The sequence below is a fragment of the Apium graveolens genome, unplaced genomic scaffold, assembly GCF_009905375.1.
Source record: "Apium graveolens cultivar Ventura unplaced genomic scaffold, ASM990537v1 ctg1724, whole genome shotgun sequence".
Lineage (NCBI taxonomy): Eukaryota > Viridiplantae > Streptophyta > Magnoliopsida > Apiales > Apiaceae > Apium > Apium graveolens.
This window is the reverse complement of record NW_027417365.1, coordinates 113,113-129,821: the sequence shown is the minus strand read 5'-3', so window position 1 is coordinate 129,821 and position 16,709 is coordinate 113,113. Positions and strand designations below refer to the sequence as shown.

Here is a 16,709-nt window from a genome sequence, read left to right as displayed (position 1 = left end):
TATTTAGACCAGGTGCAGTAACATCAGGCTGTTAAATTAGGTGGTAGTATAAAATTAGGATAATGAGACGAGAATATACTCGAGACTGAGACAGCAAGAAAACTTATATTATGCTATTAATTATGTATTTACCTTTAAAATATTTGGGCTGACGGGTTTGGCCCTCTTGATGAAAAGTCGACAACGGTAGGTGACACACATCTTTGGCCGTCTCCGTGGTAAGAATAGTGGCAGTTGGTGAGCTATACAAAAGTTGCTAGGTCAAAAGAGCTCTGACTTCATATTAAATTTACTAAGTTAACTAAATCTTAGGGTGTTAGCTGAGGGCCTTCATTAGATCATAGATAGGAACAAGCCCCTAGCATTTTTGTTGATTGCACATGATCGAGTTTAACAATACTTACCGTGCAGTTCTTGTATATTCAATCATCTTTTCATAGTCATCTCGGCCGATGATTACAGCTGGTACTGCAAATGCGTAAGATACAATATCACCAGATGCTGGTGCAATCATCCCAACCGCTCCACTCGCTGAAACAACTTCACCATCAACAGCTTTGTCACAGAGAAGAATTCCTCCTTTGGTTATGGTTGTGCTTAGACTTCCAGGAATGCAGAGCCTAGCAATATTGAAGTCAACACCCAAGGACACATTCCCTGCGTTACCGGAGTACACCAAGGGGTATGTCGTGTCACCCAGATTGAAACTATTAAGTGAATTGCCCTGTCGTATGAAGAACAGACTTTGTCACTCAGAGGTCATTTACTAAGAAATAGCAATCTTCATTGTATATAAACCTTACAAGAATTTGTTGTCCATTTCCAAGCACTACTTTAGTGACAAAAATTCTGTCGATAGTGCTAGCAGCCACAGTCAGTGCCCAAGGAAAATAGTTAGAGATCTCTCTGCGGAATGGGCCATTATCTCCAGCTGAACAGAAGTTAAGATACCATTTTTCATTGCATGAAAAGAACCAATAGAGATTGGCTCCTTATGATAGGGACTTGGGAACACGGATCCAAGAGAAACTGATAAAAGGTCAACCCCATCAGCAATTGCATCATCAAAGGCAGCTAAAATATCTGCAGCAGCACAACCATTTGTCCAGCAAACTTTGTACACAGCAATCCTTGCATTCGGAACTGCACCTCTTACAACACCTTGAGCTATCCCATGGTAGCTTATGTTATGCACTATTTCTCCTGCTGCCGTTGAAGCAGTATGAGATCCATGACCCCAAGTATCTCTAGGAGACATTATATCATAGTCAGGGTCAGAGCTGTTAGCAGTATCATAGAATCGCGCTCCAATCACCTTGCTGGTACCCAATATAAATTATCAGTTACACAAAGTAACAAATATATGTTAGATTAAGTCATGTTCCAGTACAAACTCTACAACCAGCCGCACAAGTCACACTACTACAAATTACAATCACAGTACCACAAATCACCGATCACAGTTATAGAAATTAATGTTTTATAGTTAATAGTTAATACCAATAAACACTTATGTATACATTTACAGTGTGTGAACGTGTCTGATACATGGTGAGGGGAAGAATACCTATTGCAGGTAAAGTTATTTGCTGTTTGACAAGTTCCCTTCCATTTTGCTGGTGGAGGACCATATCCCATATCCTCAAAACTCTTACTTTCAGGCCAAATTCCTGCCATGGATATATAGAAAAATAATTTAGTAGACTAAATTAGGTCTTCTTACTCATCTTTTCAAATACATATATGGAAACTCGTAGTCAGGTTACCTGTGTCGAGCATTCCAATAATGACATCTCCTTCAGTAGATGAGATAGGATGGTTTTCGGGAAAGCCTAAAAAATCCCATGATCTTGTAGTGTGAAGTGGCACTACGGTGTTTGGAAACACAGAAACCACTCCTTCCATGGCTATAAACATCAATAATTTGACAACATTACTCATGTGAATCCCAACTATAAGTGTTGGTAGTTAAAGTTAATACCATCACATTTATTTACCTTGAATTTTTGCGACCGCTTTCTGGGAGAGTTTAGCTACAAATCCATTAAAGCTCCTCCCATAACTGTGTAGTAGTGATTCTTTTGCCGAAGCATGACTGTGATCCAATGGATTTTAAAATTTATATCAAACATAATCATTTTTTCTATAGTCTATGAACGTAGATTTGAATTTTCCAGTAAAAAATTTAAGCTTTCTGGCAAAATAAAATATATCATCAATTCACTTTGAACATGAAAGGACTTGGTTCTTTACGTTTTTACACTTGAATAACATATCATAATGTTGTTTAATTACAGTAATGTAGTTATTTTGATAACTAACAAATTGTGAATCATTCATAATATGAAATCTTTTGTAGTTAATATAATGCAGTACCTTCCAAGGACTTGTGTGAGGATATTGTTATGCGTTGATTGGACTGTTACACTTTCTCCTCCCTTCCTTTATTAGGAAGATCTCCCATGTACACAATGTGAATCTGCAAATTCATCACCTTGCTTACAGGATTTCTCATGTGACTATTTTTTGTTATTGAATGCAAAACAATTCCAAACATTATACGTTATTTTTTTCTGAGTTGTAATCTATATAAGCCAGTTAAATCTACGACCGTACACCACTTATATCGTTTTGCACTATATATTGTAATATTATACCTTATACTGTAATATCATATTTTGTATTGCTGCATAATATCATGAATATTGTAAGTTAAAAATATTTTGTACTATCCTCGTCTAAAAGAGTTTAAGGTTTAAGTAGTCTACAAATAACATTTGCCCTTTTTAAATAGCTACATAACTACCAACGTCAAATTTTCTTAATTTTTAAAAATTTCGTTTTTACAAGTTAGGGTCTTAACAGAAACATAAACGTTCACGTAAAGTAGCAAGGATCAAGTTTGAGTACATTTTATCATACACAAATCTTAAATATTTCTTATGAGTGTAACATACCGGATATATTTGGTTTAACGGTTAGAAGAAATAGAAAAGTGCAACAAGTGACATGTACGTTTTTCTCGTTCATAATATGGTAGCTAGATTCGTGTGTGTATTGTATGACAGAGATAATTAACTAACCTTAGTGTCTTCATTGCAATGACAATCGAGGACAAGCAATGCTGCAAGACATAAGAATAGAAAAGAGTTGAGCAATGGATGAGCCATCAAATTATTAAGTTTGATTTGCACTGCACTGCACTTAGAAAGTTTAGTATATAAGCATAGCTTTGGTCGACAGAGAATGCTAAAAACAAGAATCCTACGATGTTCCTCTTGGTTTTGGTGTATACAATACAGTTTTCTTTAAAATGTTTTGTTGGGGGCTTCGCCTAATCAAACATTGTTGACAAACCAACTATGATTAGCAACAACCAGAATCTAACCGTCTACTCTATTCAATGGAAGTCGCACCGGAAGGCGCACCTTGATCAATGATCATTTATTATAATCGAATTATATTGAAAAAATTGTAGTATATAACTAACAAAATAAGATAAAATGTCAAAAAAGTTAAATGTTGCTTTTGAACTAAGGCCATATTCAATAATGTTAGGTACAATGGTTGGTTAAAATAATACTTCATTCGTTCCTTCGGGCACAGTATTAGATAATGAATCACACACAGAAGGGTGAATGTGTTTTTGTGTTTTTTACTTTTCTTGAAGTATTTATAGTAATGAACAAAGTAAATTAAATTTTGTAGTGAAATGTGTTAATACTGAAATGTAACAAGTAAGAACAGTTGACATGGATCTTTCAAAATTCATTTAGTTTTATATTAAAATTAAGAATATTTTACTACAAAATTTTTAGGCTCTTTGTAGTAAAGAGCTTAGCTTCTTTCTTGAGAGAATACACAAGATTTTCTTGTCTAAATTGTGACTGCTAACAAAGCATCCAGTGTTTACTTTATAGAATAGTAAACACTGGTTACTACACATCATGCAACAACATGTACTAAACCCTATTTTAAGATAATCAAATCTTTCTATTTCCGACTTAGTGTATCTTTGCTAATCTTGCACGCCCGTGACTTTACTTTGTCAGTTAATCTTGGCCTTTGATCTTGTACTCTTCAAGTTGCTTTTGTAGACTTGTCAATCCAACTTGATTAGATTGTTTGTTGATTGATAATCTTGGATATTGAACTGGTCTGCATTTTGTACTTTAAATTTTACCTCGAGATCTCCAGTTTGGCATATAGAGAACTTGACATCTCGATAAGTATATTGGCTTATCGAGATCTCTAATCACTCTACATGTAATAACCCCAATTTTTGGAAAATTTTGAAACCCTTATGAATAGTGATTTTGCAGATTATGCTGAATGAGAAAATTTTTCATGCCACACTATGTAGGGGTTCTGTTATTGATCTTCTGGGATATTATTAGTACTCTATGTGGTATATAAGTGTATGTAAAGATCGTCAATCCAATTCCGAACACTTTGATTTTTCCCGGAAATCCACTAGATACGGAAAGAATTGAGTATAAGGTAACAGGATAAAAAGGATTTAAATTAAAGGATTATAAGAGAGGATCAAAAAGGAATATAATGTATTGAGAAAGGTTAAGGAAACCCAAGTAATAAGATCCCGGGTATGATCCCTCAAACGAGAAACGAGAACGAAAGTTAAGCGAACCGTATAACAGATCAGCGGTCATTAGGCAAACAATTAGAAACTAATCAAAGGGATTAGTGGGGATGATGTCATCAAACCAATAGGAAGAGGACAAAGGAGGGAGGGTGACATCACTTGATGATGTAAACATGACATGGGGGGGAGGAAGTGTGGTTGAATGATAACCACACAAAGTCAAGGTTAATTAGGTAATTAACCTAAAACAAATCAAAATTCAACCAACCAAGCCAAACATTTCATTTTTCACCAAACAAATCACAAACACTTATTTTCTTCATCTTGCTCTCGACCCCTTTTCTTAAAAAATGAAGATCCAAGCTCCACCACTTACTATTTGGCAAGGTATTTATCTAAGCTTCCCCATGGATAGTTACATACTTCCTATAAGTTTAAGCTTCTAATTCCAAGCCAATCTTTTTTTATAAATCAAGGAAGAAGATGGTGAATAGTACTTCTTGAAATTAATTTTTGTGTTCTTGATTTCTTTGAAAGATCAAGCTTGTAGGAGGTTAGATTAAGGCTTCCATGGGCATTCCAAGGATCTTTCATGGATTAAAGCTTCAAGGAAGGTATAACTCTTCATGATCTTAGTTTTAGGTTTTGTTGTTTAGATTTCCTAATGTTTAGATGATGGGTTAGTGTAATGGGTGTGTAATCATGTTTAAAGCTTGTTATGAGTAGTTTGGTTGGTGAGAGGCATGATTATTGTGTGTTTAGAGATTGGTTGATTTTGTGATATTTTTGGAGTTGGAAATCTTGGTTATTAGTCAATGAACTTAAGTAAACTCTTAATTCACAATTGAGAAATAAGTATGAATTGGTAATATTGATTTATGGGGGATGTTGTAGTATGGTATGGATGGAGTTTTGATTGGGTTGTGAATTGGGATTGATTGGTGGTTGAATTGGTTAAGTAAAATTTTGGGAAATCGCGTAAACATAACCGTCGTAATGCCCGATTTACCGTAGACTGTTTTTGTTCTTAACATCAGAACCCTTGAACTCACTGTTAGGTTTTTACCATTGCCATGTTTAGATAGTTCATGTTACGAGCTTCGTTTTGATATGTGGTTCGTTTGATTCCGATGTACGGTTTAGGAGAAACGGTCGTTTTAAGTAACGACGTTTCGCGAACGAATCATTTCCCCTCGCCTTACTTTGGAACCTTGGTTAAAGACCTTAAAGGACTAATTGGAGTATGAAACATTTATGTAAGGTGTAATAGGCAGTTGGTAAGAATCGCCTTAAAACTCGTAATGGTTAATTTATTAAAAATGGTGGAGCCGAGGGTACTCGAGCGACTTAAGTAAATCGTTAAGCGCGAAAGCGAACGTTAGGACTCTAAATGGTTAAAGTCTAGTTTCTTAAGCGACCGGGGTTTAATTCCGACTTATGTTGTTGTTCATAGGTTATCGGACCCACTCTAAGCTTAAGCCTATCCGGGAGCACTCAGACAAGTTTTCTACCCGTATAACTGTTGTTGTGATGTATATGTGTGTATGCATGATCTTGCGATAAATGCATATTTGTTATTAGCAAATTCTTGCGATATATTGTAGCATGTGATATGGAATATATGCATGCCTGTTTCATATTCTTGAATTATATCTGTTGGTTAAAATGCTTATAGTTGCATAATACCTATGCTAGAGATAAGCGGTATTTGAGTTACCCTTAGTAGGGGATAAAAAGGTGAACATATTTCTAAACTAGGAGTCGATGTTCCCGTATAATATATATATTTTATATATATATGGTTATAGTTTTTAAAAACTATTAATCGAATAAGGTTTATTCGATAACTTTATTTTATTAATGAATATTATGTTGAATATTCATTCGAGGACATATGACTCCGCTTATTTTATTTAATGAATATTATGTTGAATATTCATTCGAGGACATATGACTCCGCTTATTTTATTTAATGAATATTATTTTGAATATTCATTCAAGGGCTTATGACTCCGTTTATTTTATTAATGATATTATTTTGAATATTCATTCGAGGGCTTATGACTCCGATTTATTTACTAATTAATATTCTTTATTTTATTAAAGAATAATGTGTCGGTAATCAAACTTACTTTTGATTATTCAAATAAAGATATTACTTTTCGTATAAGTATATTTTTGGTTATTTAATAGTCATTTCAAGTATAAGTTTTACAACATGTACTTCAATTATTTTTATAAAGATTATTCTTTATGGGAATATTATTTAATTAATAATATTCAGATATTTTCTAATATATTGGACTGATTTACTTTATTAAATCAGCATTACTCCAAACACTCTTTAAAGTGTTTTCGAGTCTTTAAAATGATTTTTAAAAATTAGAGCGGATCCCAAAACTCATTTTTAATTTAAGATCCTCCTTTCGAAGGGGATTTAAATACTCGCTCAAAACCTGAGGGATCCGGCTCTGTGGTGTGTTTTATATTCGCAACAAGGTTGCTGTCTTGATAAAAGAATTTTGATTACTTACCCAACACTCGGGAAGTAAAATTCTTGGAACAAGTTAATCCATTAACAGGCATCGTCTGGGAAATATCGGTGAGTTTTCCTTTCCAACTAGATACGACTTCTTGGTGGAGCCGTATCAACAAGTTCTACTTGGGGAAAGGGGGGACGAGCTTTACGTTTCAGAGTCATGGATTTCATCTGAACTAGGAGTGGCGTAAGTGGTCGAGTGGCGCCGGCCCAGCCTTATATTATTGGCCCAAAATGGCCTGGAAGTTCCGCTAAGACGGTCCATTCCTTAGGAGTCCAGTGTTCGGTTGACAAGTAAATCCGACAGGTTCTCCTCTACATGTAGAAAATGGTGGGGTTGCACTACTACGACTTATCATCGTAAGTGGTCTTCCTGGCGCGGCAAACTCCCGTAATGAGTTCATCATCCAATTGGATATTTCTGCAACACTACCCAGAGCACTTCGATAGAAAGGCTACGGTTGGGCGATTGTTGAGTGTTGGCAGGGTCAAGTTTTCAAATGATGTTTGCATCAAATGAAGTATCGCGTAACTTCATTTTATTTTGATGATATTTTAAAGATTTAATCTATTCAAATCTGGTCTTGTAGTCTCATCTATGTGATGAACTTTTGAAACTAATTATAACTTGAACGGTGGTAGTTCAAGTAGTATTTGGACAAGATATAAGTAATTGGAGTATCTTGTAACTTCATCTTTTAAACTTATATCTAGTAAATGATTATCTTATGCATGACAAAGATTTTCAGAAAAACGTTGAGACAAGGTTAGATATATGAGATCACCTTGCAACGATATTTTTATACAGTTATACACTGGAACTCTGTGTGTATTATGCATGGAAGAGGACTTCCAATATTTTGAAAAGTATATATGTATATATACTGAATATTTTGCGACTTCATCGCATTAAGATATCAACTTGGTTCATTTCTTTTGACCAAGACTTTCATGAGTACTATGAGAAGGCTCATATATTGTTAATCATTATACATATTATTTTGGCGGGCTTGCTGCTCACCCTTGCTTTCTTCTTTCATCACACAATAACAGATAGAAAAGATGAACATGACCAAGCTCCTGATTCGCGAACGGATAGGAAACGTTCCGCAGTTTCCTATAGGCGTTGATGTCGCTGTAGCTGAGGTAGGAACTACCAATAGGCTAGGCTTTCAACTTTCGATGTACCAGATTTATGTATATTTATGAATTGTAATAATGGCAAAGAAAATGTAAATTTATTCAGAAAACCTTTTAAGGTGTATTGGCAGATAATTGTGGAATAAAATGACTTGTGATTATTTTTGGATGTTCATCTCTGAGACTATAACTTGTGGTGTGTGTGTTTATTGTGGGGTCACAGTACAGAGTAGTTGATTATTATTAAGATTGGGTGTTATTAAGGGAAATGGAAATCGTGACAACCCGGATCCCCGACCCCGGATTTGGGGTGTTACAGAAGTGGTATCACAGCTAAGCATTATAAACCTCAGAGATGATGTGACGTTAAGATAATAACTAAGATAATAAGAACTCTTGCCAAGTTCATAGTCGGGCTACCTAACATAGTACTGACAGTTAAAACCCTTATGGGAACCCTTATAAATATCGTGGTAGAAGCATAGTTCATGATCGTATATGGTAGCGGGACTCCGAACCCTGAGGTTGAGGAGCAACAACGCGATGATGTTTTATTACTTATTGGAGATCATATTATGGATCCGATAGAGCGTCCTAACGCGGGATCGGATGATGTTCATATTGAGGATATAGCGGTTGAGGATGTTGTCCTAGAAGGGACAGTTGCTGAGGAGGATCCCATGGAGGATCCTGACAAGAATGAATAAAGGACCACTGATGAATTGATGACCATGGTTAGGTCGACTACCAGAGGTAGGATTGGTCGATCACTACCGGAGGTTCGTTCAAGTTTGTAAAGATAGTAGCCCCCTTTAACGTGGCTTACTCGTAAGACTGAGAAGTTCGAATAGACAGAGAAATGTGAGAACAACTTTTAAGAACTGAAGCAAAGGTTGGTGACGGCTGTAACACCCCCAGATCCGGGGTCGGGGATCCGGGTCGTCACGGTCTTTCTTTCCACAATATCACTTCACTTAATTAATAATAAATAACCTTATGCTGTGACCCCACACTAACACACACCACAACCCGTTATAGTCTCAGAGATGAAATTTAAATAAGTACAAGTCTTTGAATCCACAATTTAAAAGTTATTACAACCCAAAATGATTACTTGATAAATTTACAGTTAATTGCCATTATCTGCCACAAGTTATAATTATACATAATTGATTCTCAAAAGTAGATGGTCTGATCTACAATAGATCTACCTCTGCAGCTATAGCAGCTACAACATCAATGGGAAGACGCGGGACGCTTCCCACGCGCTTGCGCTGGGTCTGCTGGAGTCTGGCCATCTTTCCTAACTGTTGTTGTGTGATGAAAGAAGAAAGCAAGGGTGAGCAGCAAGCCCACCAAAATAATATGTATAATGATTTACAATATATGAGCCTACTCATAATACTCATGAAAGTCTTGGTCAAAAGAAATGAACCAAGTTTGATATCTTAATGCGATGAAGTCGCAAAATATTCAGTATATATACATATATACTTTTCAAAATATTGGAAGTCCTCTTCCATGCATAATATACACAAAGTCCCAGTGTATAACTGTATATATAAAAAAAATCGTTGCAAGGTGATCTCATATATCTAACCTTGTCTCAACATTTTTCTGAAAATCTTTGTCATTCATAAGACAATTATTAATTAGATATAAGTTTAAAAGATGAGGTTACCAAATACCCCAATATACTTATATCTTTCCCAATACTACTTGAACTACCACCGTTCAAGTTATAATCAGTTTCAAAAGTTCATCACATAGATGAGACTACAAGACAAGATTTGAATAGATTCAATCTTTGAAATATTATTGAATGAAATAAAGTTACGAGATACTTTATTTAGTCCCGATATATATATCCACATATATATCTCTTAAACATTTCCTGGAACCTCTGTTATGTAAAGTATGAACAGAGTTTGAAACATCCAATGAATTTTGGAAAGGAAAAGAATTTTGGCATAAACCCGATATCTCGCTGATCAGGCAAAGATACCAATAAGTAACCTTTTCTACTGTAGATGGATGAATTCCTCACCGGTCATCACCCTGGCCGCATTAGGACCTCGCGCTAGACCGTACCCCGGCCCCTCACGCGTTGATGGACTGCCACCCAGCCACTTACACAATAATAGACCGTACCCCGGCCTGTCGCTTATGCCGACTCAATGAGATGGGCTTACTTCCCGAACGTTGGGCAAGTAATCAAATCATTTACCAAATCTGCAACCTCGTTGCGAATATAAAATACACCACAGAGCCGGATTCCCCAGGTTTTGAGCGAGTATTTAAATCCCCTTTAAAAAGGAAGATCTTAAATATAAAAATGAGTTTTGGGATCCGCTCTGACTTTTAAAAATCATTTTGAAGACTCGAAAACACTTTAAAGAGTGTTTGGAGTAAGGCTGATTTAATGAAGTAAATCAGTCCCCAGAATATTAGAAAATATCTGAATATTATTAATTAAATAATATTCCCATAAAGAATAACCTTTTATAAAAATAATTGAAGTAGAAGTTTTAAAACTTATACTTGAAACGAGTATTAAATAACCAAATATACTTATATGAAAGTATTATCTTTATTTGAATAATCGAAAATAAGTTTGATTATTAACAGTTTATTCTCTAATGAAATAAAGAATATAGCAAAATAATCGGAGTCATAGATCCTCAAATGAATATTCAAATAATATTCAATAAATAAAATAAGCTGAGTCATAATACCTCGAATGAATATTATAAATAATATTCATTAAATAAAATAAAGGAGTCATACATCCTCAATGAACTATTCAAATAATATTCAATAATAATATAAAAGAGTCATAAGCCCTCGAATAATATTCGAAATAATATTCAAATAATAAATAAGTTTAAAGTTACGTCGAATAAAACCTTATTCGATTAAGTAGTTTGGAAAACTAGAACCATATATATATATATAAATATATATATATATATATATAGCCATATCCATATATACAAGATTACTCGGGATCCTCGACTCCCCCCGGTTTTTAGAAAATATTTTCACCTTTGGGTCCCCTATACTAAGGGTATATGCAAGTTACCGCTAATTCTCTAGCTAGGTATTATCAACTGAACAACTGATATAAATTCAAGAATATGAAACAGGCATGCATATATACCATATCACATGCTACAATATATCGCAAGAATTTGCTAATAACAATCATGCACTATCACAAGAGATAATTCTATACATATATTTACATCACAACAACAGTTATAACTGGTAGAAAACTTGCCTGAGCGACTGGGGTTACGAATGGCTCGGGACGAGTCTGATAACCTATAAACAACAAGTAAGTTGGAATTAAACCAAAGTCACTTGTAAATCTATACTTTAACTAACTTAGACTCTAACGCTTATTCTGCGCTTACTGATTCGCTTAAGTCACTCGGGTACCCTCGGCTCCACCATTTTTAATAATTTAACCTTTACGAGTTTTAAAGCGATTCCTTCGCGAATGTCTTACCAACTGCCTAACCACACTTACCATAAATGTTTCATACATTAATTAAACCCTTTTTGGTCTTTAACCTATGTTTCAAGTAAGGCGAGGGAAAAAGTTTCGTTCGCGAAACGCCGTTACTTGAAACGGTCGTTTCTCCTAAACCGTGCATCGGAATCGAACGAACTACATATCAAAACGAAGCTCGTAACATGAGCTACCTAAACATGGGCAGTGGTCACAATCTAGCAGGGGGTCCTCGGGTCCTAATGTTATGCACAAACAGTCTAAAGAAAATCGGACGTTACGACGGCTATGTTTACGCGATTACCAATATTTATACCACTCCAATTCTTTACCAATTCACTACAAACCACCCAACCATCATCAATACCTCAAACACAACTTATATCAAGGCAAAGTCAGTCCATAATCTCAAGGTTTTCCAACTTATTCAACCACAAACATGATCTACTACCATAACTTAAGATTCATTAACCATTAACCAAGATTCATATCCAAAATCACCACAATCCAACCAAACCATCTATCATACATGGATCTGTATACATAATGGATATTTCTATATATACATTAATCCATCCATAAACTCATCAAAACTCAAAGTTCAAACTATAAGTTAAAGGTGAAAGTTGTTTTATACCTCCTTGAAGCTTCCTAACACAACCCAAGAGCTTTGAATGCCTAAAAGAACCTTGATCCTGCTTGTATAACCTTAATCTTTCATAAAAATTCAAGAAAACTAACGTTATTTCTTGAAGGTTACTATTCACCATCTTCTTCCTTGATTTATAGAAAAAGATTGGCTTGGAATTAGAAGCTTAAACTTATAGGAAGTATGTAACTATCCATGGGGAAGCTTAGATAATTACCTTGCTAAATAGTAAGTGGTGGAGCTTGGATCTTCAAATTTTAAGAAATGGGCCGAGAGCTAGCTTGGGAAGAAGATATTTTGTGTTTTGTTTGATGAAAATGAAATGATTTTGCTTGGTTGGTTGATTTTTGTGTTGTTTTTGGTTAATGACTTAATTAACCTTGATTTTGTGTGGTTATAATTCAACCACACTTCCTTCCCTTCTATGTCATGCTTGTGTCACCTTGCACATGTCATTATGCTCCCACTTGTCCACACCTTGTGGTTTTGATGATGTCACAATCCCTGGCTTCTTGTACAAGCTTGTCTCTTGGTCACTTATTTGTTTTACGGTTCGCTTATCTTTCGTTCTCGTTATATCGTTTGAGGGATCATACCCCGGATCTTATTACTTAGGTTTCCTTAACCTTTCTCAATATATTATATTCCTTTTATGATCCTCTCCTATAATCCTTTAATTTCAATCCTTTTTATCCTGTTACCTTATACTCAATTCTCTCCGTATCTTGTGGATTTCCGGGAAAATCAAAGTGTTCGGAATTTGGATTCTGACGATCTTTACATACACTTATATACCACATAGAGTACTAATAATATCCCATAAGATCAATAACAGAACCCCTACATATAGCGTGGCATGAAAAGTTTTCTCGTTCAGCAAAAACACTATTCATAAGGGTTTCAAAATTTCTCAAAAATTGGGGTTATTACAGTCCTCCCCTCCTTAAAAGGATTCCGTCCCGGAATCAGATAGAAAACAAATGGGATACTTTCTTAGCATTACACTTTCTAACTCTCGAGTCAATTTTCCACATTGTGGTTCTACCACCAAACTCTGCCTAGTTTGATAATCCTTCTCCTAAGCACTTGTTCCTTTTCACTCTATAACCCTTCCTGGTTGCCTCCATATAGGTTACGTCGGGTTGCATATCTATGCGCTCATATGCCCCTATTTGACTGGCATCCGAATTACACTTCCTTAACATTGATACGTGGAACACGTTATGAACTTGCTACATATTCGGGGTTAGGGCTAGCTTATATGCTAACTTCCCAAAACGTCTTAATATATCCAAGGGTCCAACAAATTGTAGACTTAGCTTTCCTTTCTTTCCGAACCTCATCAATCCTTTCCAAGGGATACCTATAACATTACTAGGTCCCCTATTCATACTCTTTATCCTTTCGTGTCAAATCAACATACTTATCATGTCCATCTTGGGCTACTACCAGCCGTCCTCTGATTAGATCTATCATATCCTTGGTCCTTTGGACTACTGCGGGTCCGAGCATCTTGCGCTCTACAACTTCATCCTAACATAAGGGAGATCGACATTATCTTCCCTCAAGGATCTCATAAGGCGACATCTCGATAATGACATATGATCTATTGTCGTAAGATAACTCAATCCGAATTAAGTGATCATTCCAAATTCTTTCAAGTCTATTGCACAGACTCTCATTATAGCTTTTATCATTAGAGCTTCTGCTTCTCAATACCCATTCTTTTCCAGTTCGTATCGCTACTACCTTCCGTTCCTAATATTATACTGGTTATACTTTTGCTCGTAGCGTTCTATAACCTTTAATACCAACGTCAACCTTAGTATCACGAATGTGGTCCCATTCCCGCATACTACCACCACTTTATTACTCCTTTTTCAGTTGTTTCTATTTTCCAAAATTTGATCAATCAAATAGAGTAAAGGAATTTGTTGAGAGATCACTATGATCATGAACACTTGTTATATTGCATAGTTAGTACAGAAGGTGGCCAGCCTTTAGTACTTGACAAGCAATTAAACAATAGCTGGTATCCTACGCTACTCGGCTTCTATCCACCAGATAGATAGTCATTCGGCAATACCTCCCCTTTTGGAAGGGTTGTTCTTCTCAGCTTACATGAAATGAAAAGAAGAGAAAAGAACGAACTGAAGAGAATTGTATATATGAAAAAAATATACTGCCACAAAATATCTGGCTTGGAACCTACCTCTGAACTATAGAGGTTTGTCATAGGAGAACAAAACATAATACGTAGTTATATCAGCATCAAGCATTATAGCCTCGTATTTCCCATGCCTAAATATTTTCGCTATCCCGTCCATCATTCTATGGACCCCACTCTTCCTTGAGCTTATACATAATAACCTTTGAAACTCCCTCGACATCGAAAATCGAATCTGGGATCTCATTCTAGACATCATCGTTACTTGAATTTCTATGCTTGCACCACAACCTTCCTCGTATATAATACGACTCTCTATTGATAAGAAAGAATAAATTATTCACTAGGTAGATACTCTACTTAATTAGTCCTATCAATGATACCTTATACACTACCACTACCCGATTAGTGGTACTCAATCTCAACACCCATTCCAATACAACTCTCACGGTTGTAATCAGCTCATTAATCGCAGAATCATTACTGCCTTACTATGGTCCACCACTGACCTACTGTAGTCATTCATTTTCCATGAAGTCTTAATAACTAACCATACGGAGTCCATACATCTCGTATCTAATTCTCCTAAGGAGTTAACATAACCACCAATCACTATTCATGAAGAACACTCCAAACTCTGACGTACTTTCATGACATGAAGCAGATAAAATTTGCAGAAAGAGTTTCGCTCAAAGCAATGATAGCAGGTTAATACCATTCTTATCATATGCCTTCAATAGAAGACTTAACTCAAGGTTTGTTTAGTCCTTTTTGAAACTATGGTCCTGGCTTATCTCAAGATAGTATCTGTCTGAGATAGATAGCCCGCTCATGGCGATTACACGAATTAAACCTTTACTAACTACTATTACGGTTGGGTATTGCACAGTCATCAGAAGGAATGTCAATCTTCCAAACCATAATACACCTTCACAGTTTTAACCATCATCACTGTATTCCTTTGGCACAAGTGCCTATAATTATCCTCTTACCTTTAAAGTGTCGGCCACCTCTTTGGCCTTTCCTGATAGTACAATTTCCTTACAGTCAATGTCATTTTAAACCACCTCCAAATAATTTTCTACCTCATTTCAATCACAGCTTATGTGAAGATGTATTCCTTAAAATCTGATGAGTAAAAAAAAAATCACCATTTTTCCATAAGTTATTGCCTCAGTCTTTAGAGGTTAATCACTGTCACGACTGACTCTCAACTATACTTAGAACATCTTTTATCTTAAGTCCTAATTGCCTAGAACAATTTCAACCTTTACTGGTTTGATCCATACTTTCTCGTGGTTTAACACGTGCCCCACTTGGCATCATTATAATTACGTCATATTTCCTTTATCCCCATTTCCATTCTTGAGAATTTTGAATATTACCTTTTTCCTTATAAAACCTCTAAGGTTATCCTTCAATCGTTCCTCCTGTATTCCCTAGATACATGGGCATATCACAATACCATTTACTAATAGTAGAACCATTGTTTATATACTTCTGAAGAATTTCTCCACTGATCCTTAAAGGTTATTATTACCTTAATCCTTTCCAATTCATACTGTCAAAACTCATACTATCCCTATTAAGGGTGAAATGCCAACCTTTATGCATTCCCCTAGGATTCGTTTTAAGTTACCGATGTTCTATCCTTAATTCCACCTTTAAAAAGGTACAAGCATCCTTCCATGGATAAATAAAGTCATATATCCCTGATATGGGTATCTTATTCAATCATTCCCACCTCGATAGTAAATGCCTAATTTCACAATAACATCTGTATACAAAATGAGGTTAATCAAAATGGCCTCCAAAAGATAACAACGGTTATCCGCTTTTCTTGCCTAATCTGGTAACGATAACATGGATGTTCTGGAAGATATTGGTCGTGTTCAACGTGAACTTCTTCTTAATAATTCCTTATTTACTTTTGTTATTTATCTCAACAGTCACCTCAATGTTGGGATATCTTTCATATCTGGCGTCTCCCTTTCTGGGTATCATGCCACCGGTCTTACACTTCACCTTCTTGAAGGTCACTTCCTTCATCCAATTTTCTTAATTTCTTACTTTCTTATCCCCTTAGTCTATCCGCGT

General features: G+C 35.6%; 1 pseudogene; it reads right to left on the bottom strand.

Moving 5' to 3' along the window:
* Positions 1-404: 404 nt before the first annotated feature.
* On the bottom strand, positions 405-3,097 carry LOC141700053 (cucumisin-like; annotated as a pseudogene).
* Between the last annotated feature and the right edge of the window lie 13,612 nt (positions 3,098-16,709).